The sequence below is a fragment of the Passer domesticus genome, chromosome 14 (genome assembly GCF_036417665.1).
Source record: "Passer domesticus isolate bPasDom1 chromosome 14, bPasDom1.hap1, whole genome shotgun sequence".
Taxonomy (NCBI): Eukaryota; Metazoa; Chordata; class Aves; order Passeriformes; family Passeridae; genus Passer; species Passer domesticus.
Genome location: NC_087487.1, coordinates 7,364,603 through 7,384,107, shown reverse-complemented (window position 1 = coordinate 7,384,107; position 19,505 = coordinate 7,364,603). Strand labels below are relative to the sequence as shown.

The following is a 19,505-nucleotide window of genomic DNA, read 5'->3' as shown; positions in this document are numbered from 1 at the left end:
GCCAGGCTTTCTGCTTCACCTCTAAGATTTTTTTTTTTGAATACCTGGTCTGGGGACAGCAAATACAGTTCTTCTGCAAAGACTGTTGTAAAGCACTGCTATAATGACACTTCTGTTTTTTGCAGCAAGACCTTTATCCACTTACCTATGATAACCAATGAAATAGACTAGGTATCCTAATTTCAAGCATAAGGACTGAGTCCTTACTTAGGAAACTGAATGGAAATGATTTTTAGAAGAGAATCTAAAGGTTTAGGAGTATGAAAATTCTGTTTGTAAAAGGTTTTTTAAAAAGTATCTATTTACTGAGATTTTGACATGGGACCTCATACAAGTATTTGTCAAAAAGTGCTCTTCAAGATAACAAGCTTCATTTGTAGCTTTTCATTTGAAAGGAAAGATTAGATTTTTTTCTATTCTGGCCTATCCCTGTCTTTTCTGTGAGGGGTGTAGAGGAGGCTTGTGAATAACCAGCCTGCAAGCTTGTCTGCCAAAGTGCCCAACTGGATGGGCAGAGGGAAAACTAAAGCCAGTCATGGCCTCTACCCAGTAACCATCCCCCCAGCTGATTTTGGCTGGAATTAAGCACTGAACATGGTTTCCTTTTCAGTATTTTGTATGCAATGCCATCAGAACATGCACCTCTGGAAGGAAGATTTGTAATTTCCAAACCTGAATGACATATTGAGAAATAAGCTATAAAGTGCTCTTCCCATAGCAGCATCATAAAAAAGCATATAGTGAGCAAAAGGGTGAGATGGCAGATGCTTCCTGGGGACTGCCCACTCCTGGGAAGCACCAAGTCCAGGTGCTGCCATGTGTTCTAACTGGAGTGCAGACTTGAAAGCACCAGGAAATGTACTTAGAAGTAAGCAGAACCCCCTTCAATCCTGCAACATACTACCAAACACACATTCCAAAGAGTTCAGTTCAGCTTTTGTGAATAATTAAAAAGCTGAGGAGCTCCAAAGGGGAGCTTAGCAAAGAGCAGAATACTAAGAAAAAAAATGTCTGCTGCCAACAAGAGAGTATTAAACAAATTAATCTGTAGCCGTAACCTCAAGCCAGCCAATGGAAAGGGCAACTGAAGGGCAATAACAGAAAACAAACATCAGTCCCAGAAAGGCTGAGAGCAAGGTGAAAGTCATTCTGCTGCCTGCATCCATCTCTTACACTGGCATTTCCTCCTGCCCAGCAGCCTTGGCAGAGCGTTGTGATGAGCCCCAGGCTGGTGGAGGTTCTGCTTCCCTGCCCCACACAGGGATGTGTCTGGAGGAGTCCTGGGGCATGTTTAGTCAAATCACTGATGTTTTATTCAAGAGCTTTTAGAGAGGAGAAGAGAACAGAGTGGTTACTGATTTTGCTGCTGCTAAAACAGCAATTTTGCGCTCCAACAAAAATCCCTCAGTGAAGCGGTGAATTGGCTCTGCATTGCTGTGGGCCACACAAAGCCCACAGATTTGTGTCTGTGAAATGTTCCCAGCACAGCATTACCCACAGGCTTTGCTGTGCATCTATCCTTGTGTCTCATTCAAAAAGTGCACCTGTATGCCAAGCTCATTGGTAGTACCAAGATGATCACAGTTGGTACAGAGGCACCAGGTGATTTTGGTGTCAGAGCTCCTGCAGGAAAGCAGGGCCTTTCTCCATGTCTTGACTAAGATGAGGGAGAAAGTTGTCTTGTTTCAATGAAAAAATGTGAGATCATCATATAGAACTGTTAAAAATAAGAAAGACAGGATTATAGAAGGATTTCCACCAGTGAGCAACATTTGTCTCCCCCTTGGTATCTTAAGACAGGTTGCTTTCTTGCAATCTGAAGCAGTGTTACACACATGTACAGTAATGAAGAACTACAGAGTGTGGCTGTGCTTATGCCTTGCACAAGAAGGAACCAAGTTTTGTCTCCAGTTATATCTCTAGAATTTAGAAATCAAACCTAATCTAATTTGCTACAGCTGGACACCACCTGCAGAGTACTGTTTAAGTACTTTGAACATTACATACTTATCTTTTAAATATTGATAATGCCATTTTTCATTTATGTGACATGAAGTCCCACAGGGAATAATTATGCTAATAAACCTTAATGATTCTTGCAAATAAATGATCAAACAAAATTGCTACTGTTGATTTATATTAATGGATGCCTTCAGGAGAAGATTTGTCAGGATGTGCTGCTTCTTGAATCCCAATTCATCTTATTTAGCAGAAGAATGTACATAGTTTGTAAAACAGATTAAGTGTTTAAAATATAATGCGTTCATGCAGTTTCTGCAGTTCATAACACTCAAGAACTATTATCTTGCCTTATGGCAAATCTTCATTAAAGGTTTCTTTCTATACAACCTTTGTCAGTCCTTTTTTCCCCTCCTTTTGTCCCCTATGGCTAACAAAGTCCTCCTTCAGGAGATCTCTAACTTAACCTTTCTGTCACTCACGCAAGAATCAGTGATCACTATGCTGAGCAAACAGATAAACACCACTGTTGAACAACTGTGCTTTTACTGTAATTAGTCCAGAAACACTTGGTGCTTTAATAAGGGCAAACAACCTGAAACTGGGCATACAACCTGAAACTGGGTGACCTATAGAATTTTACAAGATGAGCAGTTTCTACTTTTCCTCTACTGTCAGATATGCTGGAAATTCTCATTCCCAGCCACTCATACTTCTGAAATTTTAACCAAGTTCATTTGGAAAACATTTTACACAGGCTAGTCCCTTAGGTAGTATGGATGTTTGAAAGCAATACCCATGGACTCTTTGCTTTAGCTTATATAAATATTCCGTATCTATTCAGATGATTATTAGAGATACAACTGTAGTTCAAGAACCTCACTGTAGTATTTACAGAGGATTTCTCTACCCTCTCTGTTCTCCATTACCTGTTTAGTATTTTCTTCCCACCCCACAGGTATCTGTAGTACAAAGTTCTTTTTTGGGCACTCCTATTCCTCAATTTTCCCTCTGGTTGTAAAGCATTTTTCAGGGCTTGCCTCACTGCATTTACATGTGAGTACTATTACTCCTCTTCCTTCTCTGTCAGGGGGTTTGGAATGACATCTCTCATCAGGTTTCTCCAGGATCCAAGAGCTCTGTTGAGACTTGATTTCTGCAGACAGAAGAATCAAAAACTATGACTAACCCAGTATCTCTGTTAAATGAGATTTTTCATTGCCCTGCCAATATAGAAACTTTTCTCTTAAACTGCCTCATGTCTTTGCAGGTTGTTTTAATGTGTAGTGGTCAGGTGAATCCCATGGCACATGATTTCTAGTTGCTTGCTATTTATTTGAAATCCAGTCACTTCTTATTCTCACACCATCTGGCCAGACATGTCTGTTTTTATATACTGTAAATATTGTAATTTAAGTTACTTTATCCTTAACAGTTAGTTCATGCATTTTAGTTAAAATGTATTTACAATCAGATGATGAAACATTCACTTACACCTTCTTCATGAATGTAAACTGAGATTCCAAATGGATGTCACTATCAATTTGCCAGGAACACATACACATTCCTTAGTGCTTATACAGTGGATTAATTCTGGTTTAATACTCATTTATTTTTATCCTGTGTCTTCTAAATAATTAATGGAAATAATTCATGTTTATTGACTTTCAAGTTACCACTGCAGCAGGACTCTTCACTGGCAGCTGCATAAAACAAACTTGCTTATATCTAGACTGCAAGATTAACCTTCTAAGTATTTTCCTCTTTTTAAAACTGACTTGAAAGGAACAATTCATTCTTATCTGCTTATTAGGGAATGTGTGATAGTTTCCTGAAGGACTTTACATTTTTATTTAATTTCTTGGGGGGGGGGAGGGGGGGGGCCTTTCTTCTCCTGAATTTCCATATTTTGCTACTCAGAATTTGAGAAACTTGCTGTCTTTGCCTTCCAGGCAGCAAATATCCATCTTGCCTGGCTCAGCAAGCCATGGTAAAGTTACTCTGCACACAGGCTAGGATGGGAAAGGTGTCCAGCCAGGCCAGACCTAAGGTGTTGAAGGGAGTCCCCCTGTGCAAATCCTTCTCTGGACACCTTCAGCTTGAGGACAGAAGCCTGAGTCCCTGTAGCAGTTTGTCCTCAAGTGAAAGCAAGAAAGCAAGTAACAATCAAAATGTGCCTTCAAAGTGGGATGTGAAAGTGTAGACTATAAAGTGAGATATACCTTAAATAAGAGATAATGCTAAATAACCAGTAATTTTGGATATAGAAGATCCACCTTCTATGCCCTCAACTCCATCAGATGAAGAATTTGTTCCTTTTCCCTCCAGAAGCCATGAAAAAAAGAGATGCTTTTCATCCTAAAATGTATGGAAACCCTCCCTAAACAGTAATTTTCTGGCCAGTCCTAGTCAGTGATAAATGAATATTAAGGTTACATTTACAGGCTCTACTAAGCTGTATTTTATTTTATCTACGATATGAACAGTTTAAATTGATCTGAGTAAAAGCTGAAAAAAAATCCTGGACATCTGCTGATAGTTATTTTCTAAATAATATTGCTAAAAATGTATACTTCAGCAATAAAGTAGGCAGGGCTTACAAGAAAATTATATAATAATAATGCTAAACATCAGCCTAGTCATGTCATACTGTAAGGCAAAGTAATAAGCAGATCTGTAATGAACTCAAAATGAAGTATGGCAGAAATGTAACAAACAGACAAGAATAACAATACCAGTATGTAACAAATACCTAATCACACATTTTTGTGTCATGTCTACCTACAAACAAAAGATGTTTACTGTGAATTCTTTTTTATGCTCTGCAGATTTCATTTACACAAAGTTTTGAACCCTTTTCCAGTTGGTAATCTTCTAAGTGTAAGGAGATGTGGTAATTAAGATGCTTAAATGTAAAGCCATGAAATAACATGACGTTCATGACATACACCCAAGCTATTCTGTAGGTCTCTTTCAGGTACCTTTTTAATTGTTGATACCCTGGAAACAGCAACATTTTAAAAATAGGTCAAGTAAGTTTTAACCATAATAAATTAGAGAATTAACATATTTATAGCATTCCACAATGTTGTTCAGGTGGAGGAGCTGTCTCTCATACCTCTCTTCAGTACTGACAGAGAAAAGAAGGGTCTCCCCAGGCCACATTTTGGGGCGTGTTGCCCAGGGAGCCAAAGTGTACAAACAGTGTACAAACACTGGTTTACCAAGGAACAGAAAGGGAAAATGAGCTTTGGCACCTGCCTGCATCAGGCTGTGTCCAGCCCTGCTAGAGGATCCTGGCCTGGGGAGAGCACAAACCAGAACCTGAAACAGCAGAACCACATTCCTGGACACCACCCTCTACACCCTCAGTTCTCACTCCAGTTGTGTGTTGTGACCTGGTCTCAGGCTTCGTAATCAGCTGCTTTTCTCACAGTAACATCAGGCACGTGTCCTTCTTGGACCTGGGAGCAGAGGCTGCACTGAACACAGCTGTCTGAATGTAGTCCTGCCTAGGATTGCCTGAAAATGACCAAAGTGACTGCTGTCCTACCTAGTATATCTTTAAAATGCACTATTAGAAGACACTAAAATGCACACTCTAGGCCTTGGCTAAATTTAAGAGTTTGCTGTACCCTGCTCTTCCTTTCACACAAGTGCCTTGTTTCCCTGGACAAGTTTCTGTATGACTCACCATTTCCATAACCTCAGCCTCACATTCATGAATGCACCAAGGCTATTGAATATTTATCAGATTTTGGACTTTTTTTTCCCCCTGAAAGATTTGCATTTAAATAAACTACAACAAAAGAGAGAGCTGAAAAGAGTCTTCCAGAACTCCCCCACATTACCTCTTTCAACTTTTGTACCATCATTGCAGTCATTGTCTACCAAATCTTCCCAGGCAGACAGAGAATATATTACTGTTGCAAAAAGCAAGATGCAGTTTAGGAACAATAACTGCCAGTGATTACATGAGTTTACAACATGCATATTGTTATGATACTTGTAGGTTTTTATTGCTATTATTAAAAAGTCTACATATTTGCTTAATCCTTCATTGAAACGAATGGTGAATTTGCTGTTTAGAACTTTTTTGTTATTTTATTTGATTTTGTTTTCTGGCAGATGCTCTGCAGGAAAACATGAACTTTTCTTTAATTCATTTAAAATTAACTTCCTCAGCATAATCTTTTTCTATCCTCTCCCTAGGTGATAGCCACTCTTCTCACAAGAGAGCTTTCTGGCAGCATTCCCTCTTCATTTTTGGTGCAAATGCCACCAATGAGGACCTGCCACTCTTTTTGGTGCCAAGAGAACAGAGATGTTTCTGTTGGATTGGCTCCAACAAGGGTGAAAATCAGAGCTTCTGCATGTTCCTTCAAGCAACAAAAAAGAAGCACCACGATCTCGCCTGCCTACTCCTAACACAGGATTTTCCTTTCCCACAGGCATCCCTGCAACACCAAACATCCACAGAGCAGTGAATAAGCTCAAGACCAGAGACATGGAGCCTTGTGCTGCCAATGGAAAAGGCTGCTTAGGACACAGTGCTGTGTGGAAAAGCTTGGAATCCATTTTCACTTCACCTTCACCCAGTAATGCAGAGAAAGAGAAGATGAAAGTGAAGGAGAAAAAAATTATTTAAAAAGTAATTGCACAAAAACAGTTTTGAGAGCTTGAAACTGCCTCTGAGGGTCTGCAAAACAGAGGCAACCTCTGCTAACCTCAGAGCAACAACTGAGCTCATCTTCCCATCCCTACCACTACCCAAACTCCACAAACAGGAGCAACCTGAGCCTCTTTCTCCCCTCCCCATGGCCCACCTGAGGAAACCTGCACCAGGTAAAGGCAGCACCAGAGGATGAACCAGAGGCTTTTGGATGTGTGATGCCATGTCCCAAGTCATGCTTGTAAACATGATTTCAAAGGCAGCTTTTGCTTTTGCAAGGGATTTTTTGCCTTGCTGTTACCATGATGTGTTCAGAGGGTCAAGGACAGAGCAGCAATGACTCCCAATGTCACAGCTGGGGAATAGGATGTAAGAACCAGAAATCCTGTCCCTTTACTGGTCATTTTACCAGTCCTAATGCACCTGCAGCTGCTAAGCTGCAAGAATATTGAATTTGTACAGTTCCTTCATGCTGCCAATTGCAGTAGGTATAGAAAGGTATTACAAAAGCACAGGAAAGGCAGGATCCATTCAGTTCCCAAGGGGGCACAAGGAGAAACTTCAGTAACTTCCAGACTATCACACTGCATTTGTTCAGGTGGCAAATGCTAACATTGGGGGTTTTCACCTTATATATTTACTAGAACTGATCCATACCTTTGTAAACTCAGAGTAATTTCTATCCCAAGGAGGAGCATCTTCCCATTTGAAATCCGCTTTAATGATCACGCCTACCCCATTCCACTGAGACCCTTCAGAGGAAGAGGCTCTAATCTATTTAGCTCCACGAAGGGTTTCTCTCTGACACGTGCTCTCCTAATAGACCATTTATCAGGATGAAGGGTGATCCCCAGAGAGTGCAGACAGCAGGACCAGCCTAGCCTGAGTGACAGTCTGTCCAGCAGAGATTGACTTTAATGAAGCACAGAATAAACAGGAAGATTAAGAGAGTGCAAAAATCAGTGACAAGTTTTGAGTCCACCTGGGCAGCTTACTGTGCAGCACAGATCTGTCACTGAGTTATAAATGTTATGTATCTGTTTGGTTGCTAAGGATCAAACACAGCAATCCCCCTCACATTACAAGAGAAAGCTTTCCCCTTGGCTCTCACCCTTGAGAAAGGGTACCTGCTTTAAACCCAGAAACTCAAGCTGAGGGTGGGCTGGACTCTGGCAGTTGTCTGGTCTGACCCTTTGCACAGAGCTGGGCCAGTTTCCAGTACACTGCTCAGGGATTTTCCAAGTAATTCATTTTCAGTTGACAATCTTTTGTAAATATTCATGATGCAGTTTGTTTCTCAGCGACAGAAATGCAGTGACAGTATGGCTGTATTGCATGGGATCCATCTTAACAAAACTCAGACCATAGCATCTCCCAAAATCTTGTTACTGACAATGGATAGAAGGCAGGTGTGCCTGCCAGTCAGAAACATCTACCTCAGGGTGAGATCATGTCAGCAGCTCTCTGCACTGCCTCTTAATGGAAAAAGATCAAGTCAGCCACAGACATCTTTGGACAATGACTTGCATCCACAAACATCAGGCATGTAGCCCTGAGGTGTAGCCAAGGCTCATTTTTCATTGTGACAACTGTGACTCTTAGGCCAGACATCTCTCCAGAATCTTCAAACCTATTTATTTGTTGGACTTGGATAGAAATTCGTAAATGGAGGCTGAAGCTACAAATGGAAGGAAGTTTTTCACCTAGTGGATAATCCTCAAATATGGACAGAATTCTTACTACTGCACCACCTCATAGCTAGAAAAGCCCTATTACAGTGTATATGTCTACTACCAGCAAGTAAGAATCATGTTAAATCTTGTCTCTGGATGATCTGCTGGATGTAAAGACACCACTTGGGTAAAGCAAAGAAACCAATCATTTTTCAGCAGAAGCTAGTCTTGAAGACGACGCACATTATTGGCAAGATATTTTACCCCCAAAAACCTGGAGTTTAGTCTCTACTTTCTAGAGCAGAATTAAGTCACTATTAACTACTTTCAAATAGTTTTGCTCATGCAAGTCAAACTCTTGATTGATACAAAGCAGAGGTTTCCAAACAGAAAATTAACTTCAATACATACTGTTGCTGCCAAATATCAGGACTACCTATAGTATTTGACATAAAGTGGCTATGTAAAATCAACTTTAAAGATGTAGTTCTAGAATTGACACTATCTAGTTTATTTCACTGTAAAAAGCCTGTTTTGTCTGTGCCAATATTCACCTATGACATCCAGCCCAACTGACAATGGCTGCTCCACTGTATAGACGTCTGTATGTGTTTGGTTTTTTAAAGCACAATACATAAGGTGTGAGCACAAGAAATGAAGCTGGATGTGAAACAAGCAATACAAGAAGTATTTCAGGATTCCCATCTGCCCATGTTGCAATTGTACATGGCCAACAGATGATGGCACCAAAATTCAGTCTGTTAGCAAATGCTGCTTGGGAATTGACAAAGTGCTTTGGCTAATACATCAAAATAAATGTACTGTAGCTAATTTAAACTGCATAAAATAGACACAACTAAGGGAAGGATGGAATGCACCTTTTACAGTAAATTATCACTTTTCCCTGCTCCCTCTTTGTCCACATCTCAAAGATTTCATCTTTCAAAGTATGCATAGTCATGGTCTGACTTCTGAGGGACACTATGGACAGTTATTCATATTAATGGCATCATTACACCTTCAGCCTTTGCTAATCCTGTGTTGTATACAGCAGTAAGAATGCTTTTCAAGAACAGGCTAACTACACAATCAAATGCACAAGCAAGAATGTGAAGCTCAAGAATGTACCTCCAAATGCATCAATAATTCAGCTGATACAAGTCACAAATGCACTACCCCATCACAGATATTTCCTTGAGTTTATTCAATCTTTCTCAATCGCTCTGCTTTAAACACCATCAGTTTTGGCCAGCACTTGAAAAACCATCTGGTGTGTAAATATTCATAAATTAATTTATGAGAAATACAGTCTCCTTTCACTGCTTCTCAGGTAAACATCAGGTGCAGCTTTAAAGAAGCAGCAGCAGTACAGTTTTAAAGCAGCAAGAACTGTGTATGTGCTTTAAGATTTGACAACCTGATTAGCAATAGTATTTCTAATGCTGATTATACCTTAAAGCAGGAAGGAAGCAGGTGTTAAGTAACTAAACACAGTACAACAAACAAACACTTTGGTGTTTAACAATTTAGTGGATTTAGTCTTTCCAGAGGTTTAATGTTGTTGTAGAAGTCTTTTCTCTTTGCCATATGTTTGCAGAGCCATCATTAAAACTGTAATTTTATTATTGGAATGAGCCTCAAAAATACTGTGTCTCAGCATTACCTTCTGGAACCAAAGGTCACACCAGCATTTTGTTCATGGTATTAAGCTCTGATATGCCTCAAGGAAGACAAAGTGGTCCATTAATTCTGGAAGGCCAAAACCCCATCAGCCTGTTAGAAGAATAATTAGTAGGTTGAATTCTACAGTCCATAATAATGCTATTGACCACAAAGTTTTAAAGGATAAAACTCACTGATATTTCACAAGAGGTAAAATTAAAAAAATACACAAAGCTTAATTATGTAATATTAAAGCATTTTTTGACACCTGACACATTCATATGTTCCTATTGCCAAAATGACTGCATTGAAATTTGAAAGCTTTCAACCGCATTTTCTGTGTTTAGAGATCACTGTGAAAGCTATTTCTATAACCTGTCCATTTATCCCTGCTAGCTCATTCATTTACTGATAAGACTGTCATTTGTTGACAGACAGTAATGAAGGTATTAGTAGCTGGTTTATTCTGCTTTGTACATTTTATATACCTTTCCTCATTAAAGAATATTTTGACACATTAGAACAAGACAACATTATTCTTTATGCTTCATGCACAGGTAGCATCTTTTTATTAGTATGTGCCTATGTTAAAAAAGAGCAAAGATTTTTATCATTAGAAACTGCACTCTCTGCTTTTAAGTTATGTCAGTAAAGGGCTTTAGATGAGATCTGGTTATTCAAATATGCAAATATGACTTTTATACCATCAAAAATAATAACAAGATTCAAAACCTACCTTTGTTACTCAAGCAAAGTATGTTGCAGATTTTTTTTTTTGCAACTCTGAAGTTGTCTGTTTTAAAGTAAATCCTCTGTTCTATATGACAGAGGATATGTCTGTCATATAGTATATGATGTTCTATATTGTTTCTCCCTGTATTTTGAGTATTATGCTTTGGTCACTTGCTCAGGAACAGCCTTGTAAATGAAAACACTGGAATGGAAATTAGGAAATACTTTGTTTCTACAAAAGATACTATATATTCTCTGATTAATCTGATGTTCATTGTGGGCTAATTTTAGCCAGTTGCTTATTCTCCATATTTCAGACTTGGATCCATTAAAATCCTTCCTTTCTCCTATCTCCCACTGTCAACTTCCTACACGATTTTTTGTTAACTGGGTAAGAAAAAAGTATACCATGGTATACTCTTTTCTTACCTAGTTAACTCATCTATACTGGGTTGGGCTTCTGCATGCAGCTGTGAAGTGAAAAATGACAATAAGGGGGGTTGGAACTGAAAGGCCAAAGTTGCACAGTTAAAACAGCAGTGTTAATTACCAGTTCTCTAAGTAGCTAAAATAAAGCCAGGGCAGACTAGAAGTGATTTTGTTCAGATGAAGTATTTTACATCTTTTACTTGCATTACTGTTTTTTTACCCACAAGACCATAGATCAGTTACTAAACTATGGAAGTCTATCCCTGTCTTTGTCAACATCCAAGTGCTTAAGTACCACTTCATCACAAAAAGGGAGCCATGACTGATGAGAAAGCAGCCTCTCTCATATCCAGGCTGTAAAATCAATTATTATCATGGAATAGTTTGGGTAGGAAGGAACCTTATGGATCATCCAGCTCCAGCCCCCTGCACTGGGGGGAACACCTTCCATGAGCCCAGGCTGCCCAAAGCCCCAGCCAGCCCCGCCTGCGGCAGTGACAATGCTGCTCGGTTTCACAGCTCAGTCTGGGACTGTTCAGCCACCCCTCCTCAGCCTTCCCACCATCTCACCTGAGCCATCTGGAGCTCACTCACATGCAAACACAAGGCTGGCATCCTGAGCTGCCTGCACTGGAGATGAACCAAGGCAGGCAAGACTGGTTCAATAGGAATCTCAATCAGACATCAGGTGAAAATATTCATTTGCACATCTATTTCCTCATAATTTGCAGAACAAAGGCCCTGGCATTAGTGATCCTTAAAGCAATACAATACTAGCCCAATATCTGGCTAAACCCTCCAGGGAAATACAATTATCAAAATGCAATTCCAAACAAATATAAATCCAAAGAGAGGAACTGGAAGGTCAGGGGAGGAGCCCATGACTGGTAGAAAAACACCAGAAGTATAAATAGCATTCATTTTTCCATTCCTAGAACACAGCTCAGTGATGAGGGGATAGGGAAGATGAAAATCTCAGCAGGAGGTTCAACAAGCTGCACCTTCCTGGCCACATAAGAGAAAATGTCTTTTGTTTTAAATAAATGTACAAGGATTATAGTGCTGTATTTATCTTTGTCCATCTTCTTAATCACATGCAAAATATCATGCTCTGTTCTTCTGGGACAAACATATGTTTGTTCATGTATCTGGGTATTTTAGTAATATATATAGAACTAATCCAGTGGTCTGATGAGAAATGCACATTACATTTAAATGAGCAAAGGGAATAACAAAGAAAACAGATAAATCCCATTACAGGTGTCTGTGAGGAAGAGAATACTGATGTGAAGCTCCAGTTTGAGAATTTTAACAGCTGTCAACATTAAAATACCCCAGTGGGAATTAGAACAGTAAAGCCTTTAACAAATCTTTCAGGTTACTGATGTTTGGCCTGTGCATCCACAGAGGGCTGAAATTAATGGAGCACGGTTTAAACTCAGTGGTTTAGGATAATTTTGTATTCTGGTAAAACTCATCTTTATCATCCAGAATGAATGCCTGTCTTTTACAAAGAGAAATGTAGTAAATGTAGCATTTTCAACCTTCTGAATGCTCAGACCAATACAGGCAATTAGAGGACTAAAAGTATTGTATCACTCTTAAATGCAGCAAGATTTAAATTGTAAGTTACTGGTAGCTTGCTATTCACTTGCTTTGGTTACCCCACTAGAAATGTGAGCTAGGCTCAACAATAGAGCATACAATAATGTTCAATGAACTTAATTTCTGTTCATAATAAAACAAACAAACAAAACAACAAAAAAAAAAGAGAGACCCTCCTTAAGGAGAGATATTTGTGAAGAACTATGCAAAGAACTACATGGCTTTCTGCAATATAAAGCAGTACAATCAATATTCAAACAGAAAATAAACACTACAGGATCCAAACCACAGCAGGATTTGGCTTTCAAGATTCAGAGATGCTTGAATTTTAATGCTTGGTGCTTTACTGAATTCACTTCAGTATTTTAAACTATACACTATTCTCAAAACTTGTGTAAATAATGGACAGTTGAGACTGAGAGTTTCCATCTGCTCTGATAACAAAGAATTTTCTTTCTAGTCACTTGGTAAAAAAGGATTCTGATATTGTGTTCTTCTTCTATTCACTGATATATCCAGGTAATTTTCAATTAGTAATAAATAATTACAGGTTCCAAGAAGACAATGCTTATTAACAGTTTTGCAACCCATTAGAATACTCACTGTAGAACAAAATGAGCCCCTCATATGCTCATTTGTCCTTAAAAGAAAAATTATAGAAATAAAAATAATAAAAAATATTTAAAACGTTGTTGTTAATGTGTTTGTGAGAGAAGGAAAGAGTAGCTTTAGCTTTCTGTGCCAAAGGTGACAAACTACTCCACTAGTGAAGTCAAGTGTGTTAATTGTTATTTTGAAGGTAATAACCACAACTATTGCAAATGAAGGGCCATTTTCAATCACTTGTAATAAAAGGGATGCCTAAAACACATGTCCAGAAACAGGTTAAGAACCATCATACAAATGAAAGGTAATTTGCACACACAAAAAATCTCACATTTGAGTCCAGAAATATCAGTGTTGTAAACTGATATTTAAAATTCAGCATATTTAAAATATAACAGAACTTTTGCAAAGTAAATGTTTTCCCAATTGTCAACCATCTAAGTGAGCAAGGAAAACTGAGTCCAAGAGAGACTCTCTTCCTAGAGTCCACCTTCTGCAGTGAAATCTAAACTATGGTTAAACCCACAACACAATAGTATTTGGCTAAGCCTGCAGATCTCCAGGCATTATTAACCCCTTGCTAGTAAACGTAACCATTAAATTAATTTTTTGCAGACTGAGGAAAGCAGAAAAGAAAATATCAAATTGAAGATCTAAGGTGAATAGAGCACTAGTCTAATTTCTTAAATGAGCTAAACCTATCCAGTAGCTGGAGCACAGGGAGCACATGCTACTCATCCCAGAGCTGTCTGAAGGTTAAGTGAAAACAGGCTACATCCTGCAGCACTAACTCATCAGCTGCCATGGAGAAATTTGCTTAAGTACAGAGTGCTGGGAGTGGTCTGCAGTGTGTACTCTTCAGAATGTTGCTAGAGAAATGAGGGAGTTACAAATGTATTTGAAAGAGAAAGGACCTGACTGTAATTAGGGAAGAAGTGAGCATTAAATGCTTTTAAAATTTAATTTGGATACCAAATTACATCTTATTTCTCTTTCCTTAAACAACAAAAATCTCATGATCTAATATAAGCTTCTTTTAAAACTTATAACAGCAGCTATTACTCTGTGGCTGTATTGTACTATCACCCTGAAAATATCACCCAATAAGGTCTTGCTGTACTTGCCCTACAAATACATGAACCAATCCCTATCCTAAAGAGTTTGTAGTTTGCATGTTATAAAGTCTAATTATAGTGTGAGCATAAACCACAAAACCTCCTACAAGTGGCAAAAATCCGAAAAATCAAGATAATTACAACCCTTGCTCATCCTGATTTTTGAGGCTATTTTTAGAACAGCATAGGCTGATGTGCTCTGAGCTTTTTTATATTTGCATTAAGTCCTCTGTGATTCCTCATCTGAAATGTGTGCATATGCTGAGTCCATGTGAGATGCTACCACTGGCGCTTGTCATAAGAATTAAATCCCTCTCAAGCTTGTTTACAGCTCAGCACTTGTCATACTGCTCCCCTGAGCTTCATGCCTGGTTGGGTTTTTTCTTTCTCTTTGGCTTTGTGAAAGATTTAATTTCTTTTTTGTTTATGTGTGTACTTACACTTGCAGGTGCAGAAAAGAAAAAAATCACTGTACCCAGATGTTCTGAAGCTGCAGTAGCATACATACAGCTGAAATTAAGGAGAAAAACTGTAGCAGATAAAACCAACTTTCTCATACATTCTACAGCATATTTAATAAAATTATCATGTTTCATTGACAAGAAGACTCTCAAATCCATTTTAGGAAGACCAGAATATTTTACAGTTGTTTTCTTTGCCCTTTTGCAAAGAGGTTTTAACATCTAAACATGGTCCAATTACTTCTATTTTCAGTTTCACTAATACCCTCTTGCAATAGTTAGACTCCACCACCACCACAGCAAACCAAGCTGTCTTAGCTCACTACTGAGTTTGCTGAAGCTCACAGTTACACCCAAATTTTCACTCATAATTTAAAAATTATATTATATTGTTAAAAACCCCAACAAACACAAAACAAAAAAAACCAAAACAAACAAAAAAAACCCCTAAACAACCCTCTTGCTTCTTAGTAATAGGAGAAGTCATTGTCTGGATGGCCCACAGGGACTGCAGATGAGATCTCTCATATCATGTCTAGGTAAGCATGTCTCCATTTCACAACTGGCACTGCCTAACCCTGCCATTCCTGTACCCACCACATACTGCACCAGCCCATGAAAGGGTGAAAATACCAGCAAGCTGTGGCTGCACAGCTACTGCAGCCACCCCTGTACACACAGAGCAATGGCTTGTCTGCTTCACCTTCCCAGCAGCTGCAGGCACAGCCCTTCCCAGGCAGTGCTTTGGCTCCACCTCAGCACCTGCATGGAGAACCTTTCACATGCATGTTCCCAGGCAGTCCAGTTTATTCACACAACTATGCGTGGAACAAAAGAAATCTTCTGTGGATTTTTTCTGATCAACTTTTACCTTTTGACTTTTCTAGTCGTGCACAATTTGCAGCACAGAACTTGCTGACAATGGGAATAACAAAAATACAAGCATCTGATGCAGAACCCACTGGAATTTTAAAGGGCACTCTTGTGAAACCTAAAGAGATGAATCTGCATTTTTTTTTAGCTGTTTTCAGCTTCAGTAACCTCCTTTAGAGCTTTACTGGACACTGTGAAAGAGCCTGATCAATGGTTCTGTGACATGACCTCTACAATCACAGCATTCTGCCTGCTGGCACAGTGGGAAAGTCAATTTTTTTACTTTCATACCCAAGTATTTGTTGGGTTTTCTCTGGATTTCCAACAAGCATAAACATTTCCTGCTCTGCATGTTCAGCAGGGTAAATAAAACATAAGAGACCCTAGTGGATAATACAGCTGAGGTCCAGAAAGTGCTTTTCACCTCCCCACAGCCAGATACATTGCAATGATATATATTTCACATGATGGACAGGATCTGTGTTTGGACCAAGTAAACTTCATCATTGATCTTTAACTAATTGATGTACATTAAACTCAAGAATATCAGTTTACAGTCAGGTCAAATCTTTGTGCTGTGAAATGACTGGTAACAGTTTTGTCTGATGCTGCACAGAATCTCATGTTTCCTAATAGAGATGTCTACTCTCATTAACCAAACCCTTATTAAATAAAAGACTAAAAGTAGAAGCATTTTGCTTGTACATGATCTATATTCCACTCACAGTAAAGTTCTCATTTTCTGCTGCTTCTTATTGATCTTTTATTGCAATGAGGCATCTTGGTAATCCAATAACATCTCTGTTTGCTGCTTTCTTTTTTCTCTGGAGATTCTGTCCAGAATTCCTATCATCTTTAGCATGACCTATAAGGAAGAGAATACAGCCATTATGGCAGGGAGTCAGTTCAGAGTGCATATACTTTACCCACTCTAATTAAGGATAAGCAAAAGACTGACCTTCTAAACATTTTTTTTTTCATACTTCCCTCTCCTCATTCCCTCTATGTTTTGCAGGTTAACATACATATAAAAGAGATGTGACCAAGAAATTCCCATAACAGGGCAAGTAGATTGTAAGCTCTCTCAAAAACAAGACTTTTTTGACGTAAAAAATCAACATATTTGTAAAGACTGTGTAAACACATTAAATAAAGAATACGTTAATATAAACCAAAAATTATATGAGAGGACAACAGATAATTTTAGCACTGTCAAAATATGAATAGCAATTAATTGGCAACAATATGTTTAAAGCTTCCAAGATAGCTGAGTAGCTCACCTAGTCAAGAAGTATGCTTGGATTAGTAAAATGCTCTAAATCAAGTATAATGGCAATTTTAGAACAAACTGTTTAGACAACTTTATGCTCAAAACAGCCTAAGGAGTGCTGCTGAACTCTCGTTTTTAACATGATAAAAACAAGATCCTCCTTGTGTTTTATTACTCCATTCAGGTACATCAGGGAAAATAAAATCAAGTTATATTGTCATTATAGATGCACATAACTCCGTGTGTGTGTGCACAAAGGAATGAAGGAACAGTCCAATGCAGCTAAGGCTTCACCTGACTTCCTACACTACCACCATTTATCTATCAAGTTCTGTGTTTCTAAAGTTTTCCTTTAGGGATGAATTATTCCTAATTACTCAAAATACTGGGATTCATTTTGACTGCCTCTAGTCTGTCCCACTTAAATGATATCTAACAAATATACTGGATTTCATTAAATAACCTGGGAAATGATACTATGTGCCTTCAACTTGCTAACCTCAAGAAGCAGTGAAGTCTTTCCAAGATTGGTTGGAAAGACAAATCTTGTCTGAAAACCCAAGAAACTGGTATACAAATTCAATCCTCATTTCAGACAGTAAATACACAGGTAATTAAAATATATACAATTTAAAAACTATTAAGCATTCATGTTCCAATTTTACAGCATTAAAAGAGAGGAAAACAAGGGCTTCAATTTGTTGCTAGACTATCATGACAGATCCATATGAAAAACTCCCAAGAGGTTGTGGAACAGACCCGCAGGTGATCTTCCTTTAATCAAAAGGACTAATTCTTAACTGCACTATTTATGAGCAAACCATAGGTTACATTTTCAAGGCTACCACACTATTAATATGAGACAACTTCCTTCTTAAAGAATCTACTTTATTCACAAAAATTTTGGGAGAAACCAGCTCTTTTGACTTAAATGCCCCAAACTGAGACTTTAGTGAACTAAAGTAGGAAATGCAGTTTATTTACATTGGATTCATAACATAAGCAACCTAGCAATGCTGCTTAAAAATGGAAATTGCTTGCTGAAAAGCTACTGGTTGTGATCATGGACTTGATCTTATTTTGGCCTGAATACAGCCCACACATGTAATTTGAGCAGTCAATTTCCTTAATATGAAGATAAATTTGCCCAAACAAACGCAAATACAGATATAACATCAGAGTTATCTTTCTGGTTGGCAGAAAACACTCAGCCCCTCTGATGTAATGGTTTCACGAGGAAAGAGCCTCTCAACAAACCCAGCACATTTTGATGCCAACAAACACATTAGCTTTATGGCACCTTGAAGGCACAACCACATTCACCTCCCTCAAAGTATTCACAGATAAACACTTTCCACTTTTTTGTTTTCTTTAATCTGGTGCAAAAAGGAAATATCAACTTTCCAAGGTTAATTTGGGTCAATGAAATGACTGGGTACAAAATTTTAATTAGCTGTCTTAGAGCTATAATAGTGATACAAATCTCAAAGAACTCTGCATAGTGCCCATGAACTTGTAAACTAATATGAAATACCAGACAACATGCTTTCCCTTTTAGCACAGAATTAACTGGGAAGATAATCAAAATCCTGCATAAAAACAATGTTCAAAAGAGATAACATGCCATCCTTCATTGAGGGACTGAGAACTGTCCTTCTGAACTACATTAAAACTGGAATAAACATTGTCTTCAAAGCAAAAATCATTCAGTGTAATCATAAAACATACTTACCTTTTTCCTTTATTAAGGGCATATGAAACATATATCAAAATATACAGGATACAACTAGACAAAGTAAGTTCACAAGCTGCAAAAACCAACACTAACGAAAACAAAAAGAGAACAATTAGGAATAAATTTGCCAACCACAAAAAAATCTCTGGTCTGTAACAAAATTCTGCTGTCATAGCCTATGGTCAGAGTCTTTAGTGGAATATTTGTGTATCTGATAATATAATAAAGCCTTTTCTGCATGCCAGCATATAAATAACAATGCTTAATGCCTGCAGAAAAGCTTTAAGATCTTTTATTTAAGATGCTGGAGAACACAAGCATTTCTCAAGATTCTTTAGCCTGACAACATTTAGTTTCTGATTCCTTCCAGAAGTAGTACAACAGAAATGAGATTTAACACGTATTGCCCAAGGTTCTTCTCTCTCTCTGCCCAAGGAAAAGTAGGCAAAGTTTTTTATAAAAGCTTTCTTCTTTAAAATGCATCAGCCAATATGTAGAATTCAGTACGTGCTACAACTCAATTTTTTTTTTTTTTGTATTTACTCAGCCACTCCATTTAGAAAATCTGAACCACAGGTGAACCAAAGCTTCTCTCCCAAGCTGCACAAAGCAAACAGACACTGACTGCATTTGAGGACAATCCAAGTGACTGAATGTTCCCTGATCATCATGATGACTGCAGTTTTCTAGTAAATGTCAATAATGTACACAGC

General features: G+C 38.3%; 1 long non-coding RNA gene across 1 annotated transcript; it reads right to left on the bottom strand.

Annotated features, from left to right (window-relative positions):
* Positions 1 to 2,137: 2,137 nt before the first annotated feature.
* On the bottom strand, positions 2,138 to 10,818 carry LOC135280882 (uncharacterized). The gene is made up of 3 exons (XR_010347691.1): positions 10,703 to 10,818; positions 9,968 to 10,077; positions 2,138 to 3,115 (listed from the first exon to the last, which is right to left on the bottom strand). It is a non-coding gene; the product is annotated as an uncharacterized LOC135280882 (long non-coding RNA).
* Positions 10,819 to 19,505: the final 8,687 nt, after the last annotated feature.